The sequence below is a fragment of the Carassius carassius genome, chromosome 2, assembly GCF_963082965.1.
Source record: "Carassius carassius chromosome 2, fCarCar2.1, whole genome shotgun sequence".
Classification (NCBI taxonomy): Eukaryota; Metazoa; Chordata; class Actinopteri; order Cypriniformes; family Cyprinidae; genus Carassius; species Carassius carassius.
Window position 1 is genome coordinate 9,032,558 of NC_081756.1, and position 12,101 is coordinate 9,044,658.

The window sequence follows — 12,101 nt, forward strand, 5'->3', positions numbered from 1 at the left end:
GATAATCAATTAATTTAAATAGGCCTAAATACCATAATGCATTTTTCAATTTATCAAAAACTTTCTGTCCATTATTACTCTTTACGTTGCTCTTCTGACAAAACTCTTAAAAGCTCTAAACATATCCTTAGACTTTTAAATCGAAATATGCTTCTGTTTTTGAACGCTATTTTAAAAGCAAGTTGGTGACATTCACAAAGATATCACATTCCTGCGGTCTAGAGCAGAAAATCTGGTGTCATACCGCCACCTGGTGGCTGTTTTAGGATACGCATCATCACATTGTGATTACCTGTAAATAAATTATCTAATGTGAAACATTTTGCATTGATTTTCACAGATTTTGTTGATATTTAAGTGCTCTAGCTAAACAATTTAAGTTGCATATTCTGCTATGTGCAGAAAACAAGTTAGTGAAGGAACTCTAGCGTCTAGCCTATAATAAGCTTTTATTTATTTTCTGTCTCGTGAACTGCATCAGGTCAAAAACTACATTTTGCGACCCCGGCAGGACTCGAACCTGCAATCTTCTGATCCGAAGTCAGACGCCTTATCCATTAGGCCACGAGGCCTGCGCAATGATACATGAGGTCACGTGTCATGAGTTCTATTTTTAGCACCAGGCGTCACTTCTCCAGATGGTCCAGAAGAGGGCGCACACAGACAAATGCTCACTTACTCTCGAAACGAGACGTTTTAGTAAGTTAGTCAAAATGATTCGTTTTGAGACAAAGTTTCAGGTTTACTTAGGCAATTACACCACTACGAACTATTTGGCCTGTTAATGATTAAAATCAGACGCAGTGCTGTTAGTAAAAACGAGCAAAAATGTTCGCAGCTATTGCCGCTGCGTAGAACAAAAGCTAAAGATGATAGTTATAAATTATTTTACACATCTCTGTTGACAGTATTACGTTTTACACCATTCTTTAATAAAATGAAAGTGTGTCACTACCTATGCATGAAGTATATATAATTCTATCAAAACTCAGTCGATATCCGGGCCAGTGGCGCAATGGATAACGCGTCTGACTACGGATCAGAAGATTCTAGGTTCGACTCCTGGCTGGCTCGAATACTTTTTTTTTAAGACTGTCATAAATACTGTTTCTTAGTTATTTTCATTTATTTTTCATTCTTAAATAAAACATGATCTAGTTAAAGATTTTTTTTCTGTTAAGTCATTTTTCTTTTAAATTTTTTTTCATTATAAAAAAGTATTTTAACATTCACTAAAATTGTGCCTGTAACAGTAGAATACTGTTACAGGCACAATACTCTCGAAACGAGACGTTTTAGTAATTTAGTCAAAATGAATCGTTTTGAGACAAAGTTTCAGGTTTACAATTACACCACTACGAACTATTTGGCCTGTTAATGATTAAAATCAGATGCAGTGCTGTTAGTAAAAACGAGCAAAAATGTTCGCAGCTATTGCCGCTGCGTAGAACAAAAGCTAAAGATGATAGTTATTACTTATTTTACACATCTCTGTTGATAGTATTACGTTTTAAGCCATTCTTTAATAAAATGAAAGTGTGTCATTCTATCAAATTCTATCAAAACTCAGCCTACATCCGGGCCAGTGGCGCTCCATGTCACCTGTAGGTCGTGGTTATTCTTTGTTATATGACAGCCAATCACGTTCCCGGCTGCAACCATGAAACTTATGTTTTAGCCAATCAGCGCTCGTATCGCAACCGCGAATTAGCCAATCAGCGCTCGTATCGCAACCGCGAATTAGCCAATCAGCGCTCGTATCGCAACCGTGATTCCCCCAGAAACAACAAGCAATTAGCCAATCAGCGCTCGTATCGCAACCGTGATTTCGCCCAGTAACAACAAGAAATTGTTCAATCAGCACTCGTTCCTCATCCGTGATTCTTCATAGTAACAACAAGTAGATCAATTGATAACGTCAAGAACCCCCGGAGACTGGCGGATCACGGCTGAAGAAGAAGATAACTGTCATCGATTAACTTCTAACCAACATTTGCAATGTAAGTGAATCTTTTATCAATAAAAAAAGTAACACTTACAATACCGGTGCATATGCATGAATTCATACTTAACGAATGCACAGATAATCACGAGTTAATGTAAACTCATGAAGGACTAACTTAAACCATAATTAATTATTACTACATCAGCAACTAATAAACATTCTATATGTTTCATAGATTAATTAATAAATAAAACGTTATTAGTTAAATTTACTTTAATGTATTAGTTCCGTAATAACATTATATTAACTAATGACGTAAATGTATATTTTAATTACTACAGTGGCCAAACTTCCAGTTGTCAGCTTTAATTAATCATTAGCTAATGATTTTCAAAGGAATCATGTTATGACTTTACTTGTTGAGGTAAAGAACTATTAACCAATTGTTAATATGTTATTGTGGTTATGGATTTTTTTTAATTAGTCATGTACCTCAACAAGTAAAGTTAAAGTAATAACATAATGATATCTTTACAAATTATTAGCTAATTATTAATTAATGATATAATTTTACACTATTAGTTAATATAATATGTTATTAAGGAATGAATACATTATGACACATTTAACTAATAATAACAATTTATTGATTACTTTATCTATGAATCATATAAAATGTTAATTTGTTGCCAATGCAGTTATTATTAATAAATTGTTTGGTCCTTAATGAGTTATATATTAAGTCATGATTATCTGTGCATGAATTAAGCATGAATTAATGCATACTAGTGCCAGCATATTGTAAAGTGAGTTGTGTTTTTATGTTAACATAAAAATAAATTGTCAAATATATAAAGTTGTTTTGAATGAATAACCTGTAGTTCAGACAAGCTAATAATTCAGCTAATCAATGTAAAATATTATTTAAAAAAAAGTATTTTATATTTTTGTAGATTAGCCGACCAAGCAGAATATAAAGTATATAAAGTTACAGTTTTACCAGCTGCAACATTAAAACGATTCTTACACATTAATGCATCACTTGTTATAATGCAATAATATAGTATACATTATGCTTCTACTTTTAGTACTTTAAGTATATTTTGATTCTAGAATTTTGAATGTATGATCTTTACTTGGAAAAGAGCAGAGGGCTTCAAATTGTCAAAAATAGTTTAAGGGGAGGTTCAGTGAATGGAAGTGAAAAATTTGTCTTTAAAAAGGAGATCACATAGAATAGACTGAACTTTCCCTTCCCTGTCTCAGCTTCCCTGTGCAGCTTGTTAAGTTTAAACTTAGCCTGGTTATAACATAAATTATTAGTTGTGATTTACGTTTAATCACAACTGACTCAATATGTTGTGTCAAATAATTTGTCTTTTACTGTACTTTAGTAAGTAGCCATGTAATAAGCGGGTTAATATGCAGTCATTATTGTGAATAAAATCTGACAGGCTGACTAACAACACCCTGTAATAATTCCACAACACAGTAATCCAGTAGAGACCCTGATTTATTGATATGACATTTCAACATCAATCTAAAAACAAAACAAAGAAAGACAACATAACTATGGGCAGATATTATCAATCAACATTTAGACAACACAAAGCAAAACAGACAGAATAGGAAAGGGAAAATAAAAATAAGATCACGCAATGAAAACAATCTTACATTAATAATATGTATCCTGTTGTAATTTGCAGGTGTTTCGTTGGGGCTCATAGTCCTGCACAGTGGCCTGACTGCAACCGAGTGGTGGAGGCCATTTTCACAAGGCTCTGTGCTCTCTACCCAAACGTGGTGCGCTGTGCTGTGAGGGTGTCCCGCTTCACTGTTGTAGCATGTGCTCACAAGTACATCCAAGAGTGCATCCTCACCAATGCTAAGGTGATGAGTGAGACCACCATCCAGCTCCCAGAAGTGAACGCTGCAACAGTCACACAATGGTGAGTAAATAAGCATCGTCACCGCTAAGCCTAAACTTAAAGCAGCTAAGGGCTGATGTTACACGGCAACTTTTTTTGATCAATGCTGCTGGGCAACTTTGGTTAATATCGCTATCAACAGGCAACCAGGTAAGACACAGAGCGCAAGATTGATCTGAAGTATCCAGATTGAAATTTGTTACCCATTCTCAGTGGGGAACGTGCCCAAGAAACATTTCTCAAAATTTTTTGTATCATCAGCCTTATTGTAACCGTGGCTGCTTTGCAGGTCTAGAAACAAATCAACAAGAGTTCAACTTCTGTTTTCTTCTTCATTATGAAAGATAAGATTTATGACATGGACCAGCTGTCTTCAACAGACTGCAAGAATCAATAATTCATAATACAATGTTAATCTCAATAAAGTAGCCATTTCACAAAAGCAGTAATACATTAGACGACTGCTGTGTGATCTCAACTGTGTCATACTGCTGCGTCATAGTCATGACAAAGAGTAGTTGATCTTTTGTATTGCTTAAATGTTTATTAATATCTGTTGTTTTATGTTTCCCAGGTTCAGAAGGCGTGGCAAGTCACAGGAACAGGAGATTTTGAAGCAGGGTATCCAAGCCCCAGATGCACCCATGGCAGGACCCGAGACGCTTCCTGCAGCAATGCAGAAAGGACCAACTCTGTATCCAGGAAATTTGGCTGAGCCTCACCTTTTTATCCTGCCACCAAACACTGCTGGGAAGGCAAAACTTAAGGGGAGGTCGCAACCCCAGGCCATCTCCCAGGCTCCAACATCACATCAAGGCCTTCCTGTCATTGCATCAGCACTACTCATCTCTCTCCCTTTCATTTTACCATCTGTGCAGCTTCCTACAGTGATAGGCACTTGCGCGCCATCCTCTACAGTGCCAGGTACCTCACAGGTGATGTTCTTCAACCTCCTTATACCTTCAGCTATGCAACCATCAGCTCAGACACAGACATCTGGTCAAGATGTTCCTTACTCCACTCACTGGAACTGTCACATGAAAATATGTAAAGAAGACAGACGTCATTCTTTACAGAAAGTGTAACAAAGAGAGAAAGCCACCATCACATCTTCAGTACTTTGGCAACTGGTTCTGCAAAGAGTCTGAGACTCAATCATATGGTGAATGGAGGGCTGTGCTGCAGGAACGAGGTTATAGATGAAGAAAAAAGGGAAATGGCAACCCTCCAGCTTCTTAAAACTGCTATTTCAGCACGTGATATTTTTATTTGGTTAATGTTTGCTTTATAGTGCAATTTACAAGTCTCCAACAATGACAGCTGTCTCTAAAATGTGTAATTACTGTGTGTTTCCTCTGCTGCATGCCTCTGTTGGGAAAATATCTTATATTTCATATATATATATATATGGTATATTTATGTTTTTTATTATCATTATTTTGGTTTTGGTATATTTGATTTACTATTTTTTTTTAAACGAATATGTCAAAATTGCACTACTGTGGTAACTGTTTGTCTTGGTTTACTATTTATTATTATTATTTTCTTAGTCTGATGTCAAAATTGCACTGCAAATGTTTGTTTTGGTTTGATATTTATTATATTTTTTTACACTGATATGTAAAAATCTTACTACTGTGGTAAACATTTTTGGTTTACTGTTTATTATTTTAACCCTTAGGGTACTAAGCCCTTTTTGGTCCGTTTTCTCTATTTTTACATTTCGGCTTATAAACCATATGTAATGATGATGGACCACCATGTATTTGGTATCGATGGATTCAGAAGACCCTAAGCTACCATAAGCATGCATGCAATATGTTTATAAAGGAAGTATGAGTGAAAAATTGTACAATAAACTAGAGAATTTCAAAACAAAAATGAGATTTATGTCATTTATTACTGAAAATCCTACCTCACACAACAAAAGTGAAAAGTTTTTGACCCAAAAATATATTTTTCAAACCCTTTGCTTGACAGAAATGGGTTAATGTTCAATCAAATGTGTAAAGAACAATTCAATAATTAACTTTATTTACAAACAGTCCTAGGCGTTTTTTCATTTTTGGGACTAAGCCCTTTTTGGTCCGTTTTCTCTATTTTTACATTTCGGCTTATAAACCATATGTAATGATGATGGACCACCATGTATTTGGTATCGATGGATTCAGAAGACCCTAAGCTACCATAAGCATGCATGCAATATGTTTATGAAGGAAGTATGAGTGAAAAATTGTACAATAAACTAGAGAATTTCAAAAACGAAAATAAGATTTTTGTCATTTATTACTGAAAATCCTACCTCACACAACAAAAGTGAAAAGTTTTTGAACCAAAAATATATTTTTCAAACCCTTTGCTTGACAGAAATGGGTTAATGTTCAATCAAATGTGTAAAGAACAATTCAATAATTAACTTTATTTACAAACAGTCCTAGGCGTTTTTTTTAATTTTTGGGACTAAGCCCTTTTTGGTCTGTTTTCTCTATTTTTACATTTCGGCTTATAAACCATATGTAATGATGATGGACCACCATGTATTTGGTATCGATGGATTCAGAAGACCCTAAGCTACCATAAGCATGCATGCAATGTGTTTATAAAGGAAGTATGAGTGAAAAATTGTACAATAAACTAGAGAATTTCAAAAACGAAAATTAGATTTTTTTTTGTCATTTATTACTGAAAAACACACAATATAGAACAGTTTTTGAAAAAAAAATTTTTTTCAAACTCTTTGCTTGACAGAAATGTGTTATTGTTTAATCAAATGTGTAAAGAACAATTAAATAATTAACTTTTTTTACAAACAGTCCTAGGCATGCCAGTGAGCAAAGCAAGGCCAGGAGGTCTTGTTGTACACTTTGCTTGCCTTGCAGTGCTCACAGTACTTTCTGACATCTGCAGGCTTGTGTGCAGGGTTTGCTGGGTCCAAGGGACAATGGGTAGGGGTGTGCGGCGAGTTGTCCTGTCTGCATCCTGCATCAGAGCAAATACACAATCAAACTGGAAGCTTTTTTTGTGTCAAAATTCAATGTAGAAAAAATAACTCCTATAAACTCATGTAACCCTATGAAACTCCACTGTACACTAAAAACACATTTCACCTCTCTTGACCTGAGCAGTTTACTTAGTTGAGTAAGTCAGTCTATTGAAACAAATTGCACACCACTCTTGAACTGAGTTTACAGGGAAAGAGTAGTATGGTACACTAAAACAAATATTTCATGCCTCAATCGCTATCTGACTAAAAATCCAAAACATATACATACTCAAGATGTATGATATAATAAATTATAATGATAAAGAGGTTATTTGAAGTTACATACCAGTCCTCAAATGGATCTTCCCCATCCTGGTAAAATACTTCGTCATCTGTGTAAAAGCTGTCTGCTCCAGATTTCCCCTCGTCACTTTCCAGTAATTGTTCCAGAGCTTGTTCTGCCCTAGATCTTTTACTGCTTGCAATTTTGATAAAACAATTCTGTAATAATGCTATATCTCTCTCGAATTTATCTCTTTGTGCTCGCTAATACTCCGATCGTTCTCTGTAACACTCCGATCGCTTTCTGCTTTCTCCACCTCATGCTGATTCTCCGATCGGTTATTGATTACACCTGGCTGGAGGTCGTTTTACTATAGTCCAGCCCAGCTTTTACAAGGCTACAGCAGAGCTACAGAGTCCTCTGAATGGCTAGAATAAATCATGGTAACCTTCCTCTGATTGGGTTAGAAAAATATTCCTCCCAGCGGTTTTTACATTGGTTGTTGCGTGTTGAATCTGCCTAACATAATAGTTCCCTTTCATAGGTCACTTCGATGCTGCGGTGACGTCACCACGTATGGGAACACCTTCGGTGTGACGAATGTCTGAAGCCCTATACCATCCCGCCAATCCTATTGGCCAAATAGCGCGTGGCACCGCCCAGCATGCGTAGGCATATATATACCTGGTGCCGCGCGCCATTTACCTCAGATTTCATTCCTTCAGTACGAAGCGAATCTTCTGTGCCCTATTATCTCGCGTTCTCAGCGATCATCTACGAGCAGTATACTCCTCTCCGCGGACGCGATGAGTCAACGAAAGGTAGGAGCCGTATGATGGGTTATCACGAGGAGGCACTTATGAGAGGTTCGTTGCAGCCTCTCTACAGGTTCTCTCCTTGATAGCCTATGGCTACAGTAAAATATGCATACACTTCCCCTGTGCACTAACGCCATTAGGAAGTATCCGCGCTCTGGAGTGTATTTCTTAAGTCGCCTCGCGTCTAACCCCCACCGTTTCGCTTCTGCGGTCGCCGAGGCCCCGCACGAGGTGTTGGTTAGGGGCGATATGTGCGGCTTGAATATGAATACAGTGATGCACTGGAGTTCCATGTGCTCGCTCTCCCCCACTCGAGCGCGTTAATCAACAGTTTTGCTCTTCAAATGGTGGATTACGGCTCACACAGCCGCCGCGTTTTCGCTAGCGGCTTGGCCCGATGTTATCTTGTTGGATTGAATCCTGCCGTGGATACGCTTCAGGATTATATACAACGAAACGCAGCGAGTTTGACGCACACGCTTTTCTTCATGTTAATATGCCAGGGACTATGCCCTTCACTGAGAGTGCTGTTAGACTGCTAATGCACATCTACCCTCTCACTGCAGTCCCCATACTCTAACTTTGACTGTCTCGCAGCAAGGGCACCTCGAGCGTCATTGAACTGAGCTATCATTCGCGCGCCCCCTCAGACACTCTGCACAATCCAGTCTTCAGAGTTTGAGGGACGGCGCGGAGGCTGGCAAAGATGGCCAGTGTATGACGGCTCGCACAGCTGCCGCGTTCTCGCTAGCGGCGTGGCCCGATGTTTATCTTGTTGGATTAAATCCTGCCGTGGATACGCTTCAGGATTATACACAACGAAACGCAGCGAATGTGACGCATGCGTTTTTCCTTCATGTTTGCTTAGGACTGTGCCCGCCTCCAGAGAGCGCTGTTGGACTGCTAATGCACATCTAAGCCTCTCACTGCAGTTTCCACACACTAACATTTGACTGTCTCGCAGCAAAGGCTTCTCGAGCGTCATTTAACTGAGCTATCATTCGCGCGCCCCCTCAGACACTCTGCACAATCCAGTCTTTAGAGTTTGAGGGACGGCGCGGAGGCTGGCAAAGATGGCCAGTGTATACGGTTCACACAGCCGCCGCGTTCTCGCTAGCGGCGTGGCCCGATGTTCATCTTGTTGGATTAAATCCTGCCGTGGATACGCTTCAGGATTATACACAACGAAACGCAGCGAGTTTGATGCCTGCGTTTCCTTCATGTTCTCTAACATTGACTGTCTCGCAGCAAAGGCACCTCGAGCGTCATTGAACGGAGCTATCATTCGCGCGCCCCCTCAGACACTCTGCACAATCCAGTCTTTAGAGTTTGAGGGACGGCGCGGAGGCTGGCAAAGATGGCCAGTGTATACGGTTCACACAGCCGCCGCGTTCTCGCTAGCGGCGTGGCCCGATGTTCATCTTGTTGGATTAAATCCTGCCGTGGATACGCTTCAGGATTATACACAACGAAACGCAGCGAGTTTGATGCATGCGTTTCCTTCATGTTCTCTAACATTGACTGTCTCGCAGCAAAGGCACCTCGAGCGTCATTGAACGGAGCTATCATTCGCGCGCCCCCTCAGACACTCTGCACAATCCAGCCTTCAGAGTTTGAGGGACGGCGCGGAGGCTGGCAAAGATGGCCAGTGTATGACGGCTCGCACAGCTGCCGCGTTCTCGCTAGCAGCGTGGCCCAATGTTTATCTTGTTGGATTACATCCTGCCGTGGATACGCTTCAGGATTATACACAACGAAACGCAGCGAGTTTGATGCATGCGTTTTCCTTCATGTTCTCTAACATTGACTGTCTCGCAGCAAAGGCACCTCGAGCGTCATTGAACTGAGCTCTCATTCGCGCGCCCCCTCAGACACTCTGCACAATCCAGCCTTCAGAGTTTGAGGGACGGCGCGGAGGCTGGCAAAGATGGCCAGTGTATGACGGCTCACACAGCTGCCGCGTTCTCGCTAGCAGCGTGGCCCAATGTTTATCTTGTTGGATTAAATCCTGCCGTGGATACGCTTCAGGATTATATACAAAAAAAAACAAAAAACCGCTAATATTGTTTCGGGCCGCGTGGGAACGCTTGCCCGGCATTTCTCAATGGGTGTTACGCACAATTTGTCACGGATACACCATTCAGTTTCGGAAAGGCCCGCCCCCTTTCCGTGGAATTCTCTCCACGGTGATGAAACCGATGGACATGGCGGTGCTGAGACAGGAAATGTTAGCTCTACTGAGCAAAGGGGCTATAGAAGAAGTACACCCCTCTCAGATGGAGTCAGGGTTTTACAGCCGTTATTTTGTGGTACCAAAAAAAGGACGGCGGATTACGACCCATTCTGGATTTACGCCGTCTAAATCTTGCACTCAGGTCGAGCAAATTCAAGATGTTGACGGTAAAATCTATTTTGTCTCAGATTCAACCAAACGACTGGTTTGTCACGATCGATCTGAAGGATGCTTATTTTCATATTCAGATCATCGAGAGACACCGGAAGTTCCTCAGATTCGCTTTGGAGGGCAAAGCGTATCAGTACCGCGTTCTTCCCTTTGGCTTAGCGCTAGCTCCCCGTACATTCTCAAAATGCATGGACGCAGCTCTGGCCCCGTTGCGGCTCCGGGGCGTCCGTGTGTTAAACTATCTGGACGACTGGCTGGTGTTAGCGCAATCTCAGACTCAAGCACACTCTCATCGAGATATTGTGCTAAATCATTTACACAGCCTGGGTTTACGCACAAACTTCCAGAAAAGTGTATTAATCCCCTCTCAACGGATTACCTTTCTGGGAGTAGATTTGGACTCTCGCGCGATGACAGCAAAGCTTTCTGTCCCGCGCGCTCAGTCGATTACGTCATGCGTTCAGCACTTCAGGGCGGGTCACACAGTGACAGTGAGACTGTGCCTCAGACTACTAGGTCTAATGGCGGCGGCGCTTCCCGTGATTCATCTGGGTTTGCTTTACATGCGCCTGTTTCAGTGGTGGACGAAACGACAGAATATTTCACCCCGTTGTTCTCCGCATCGAACGATCTCGGTGACGCGGAGGTGTGTGATGTCGTTAAAACAATGGACATCAGCCGAATTTCTCCTCACCGGGGTTCGGCTGGGAATTTGCGCTTCCCGAGAGACTGTCACGACAGACGCGTCTTTGACCGGGTGGGGAGCTGTTTGTCAGGGGCGCCCAGCCCACGGAGTGTGGACAGCGGCACAACGCAGCTGGCACATAAACAAATTGGAATTACTGGCGGTTTTTCTGGCTCTCCAGTATTTTTCGAGTCTACTGACCGGCCGTCATGTGCTTCTCAGAACGGACAACACTGCGGTCGTGGCTTATCTGAACCATCAGGGAGGATTACGTTCTCGCCCTCTGTGCAGACTGGCGAGGCGGATTCTTCTTTGGTCTCACGACAAATTTCTGTCGATCCGGGCTGTTCACATCCCCGGACGACTGAACTTCGGAGCGGATTTATTATCCAGGCAGACTCTGGAACAAGGGGAATGGAGATTACACCCCCAAACGGTGAATCACCTATGGCATATTTTCGGGGAAGCGGAAGTGGATTTATTCGCGTCGAGCACGACTACGCATTGCCCGCTATGGTTCTCCCTAAGCCCTCCATCACCCCTGGGTCTGGATGCGCTAGCTCACAGCTGGCCCAGGACCAGCTTGTATGCGTTTCCTCCGATTCGGCTGGTCCCAGCGGTATTATGCAGAATACGGCGGGACAGAGTGGGACAGCTGTTGCTGGTGGCTCCGCGATGGCACACACAGCCGTGGTTTGCGGATCTCATCAATCTGTTAGCGGGCTCTCCGGTGGAGATTCCCCTCAGATGGGATTTATTATCGCAAGCACAGGGACGGATCTGGCATCCCAGGCCAGATCTGTGGAACCTGTGGGCGTGGCCTCTGAGCAGAGTGAGTTGATATGTCCCGGTCTTTCTGCTGAAACTACCGAGACTATACTGAACTCTAGAGCAGTTTCTACGAGACGCTTATATGCTTTCAAGTGGAAACTGTTTATGACATGGTGTGAAACTCATGATGTGGATCCAGTTTACTGCCCTGTGGCTTCAGTACTGGAGTTTCTTCAAGACCGTTTTTCGGAGGGATTGACACCAGCCACCCTGAAGGTTTATGT

The 12,101-nt window shown here is 41.6% G+C and overlaps 2 non-coding genes across 2 annotated transcripts; one reads left to right on the plus strand and one right to left on the minus strand.

The window, feature by feature from the left end:
- Positions 1 to 499: 499 nt before the first annotated feature.
- trnar-ucg (transfer RNA arginine (anticodon UCG)) lies at positions 500 to 572 on the minus strand. Its single transcript has one exon. It is a non-coding gene; the product is annotated as a tRNA-Arg (tRNA).
- A 429-nt stretch (positions 573 to 1,001) lies between these two features.
- Positions 1,002 to 1,074, plus strand: trnar-acg (transfer RNA arginine (anticodon ACG)). The gene has a single exon. It is a non-coding gene; the product is annotated as a tRNA-Arg (tRNA).
- The last annotated feature ends 11,027 nt before the right edge of the window (positions 1,075 to 12,101 follow it).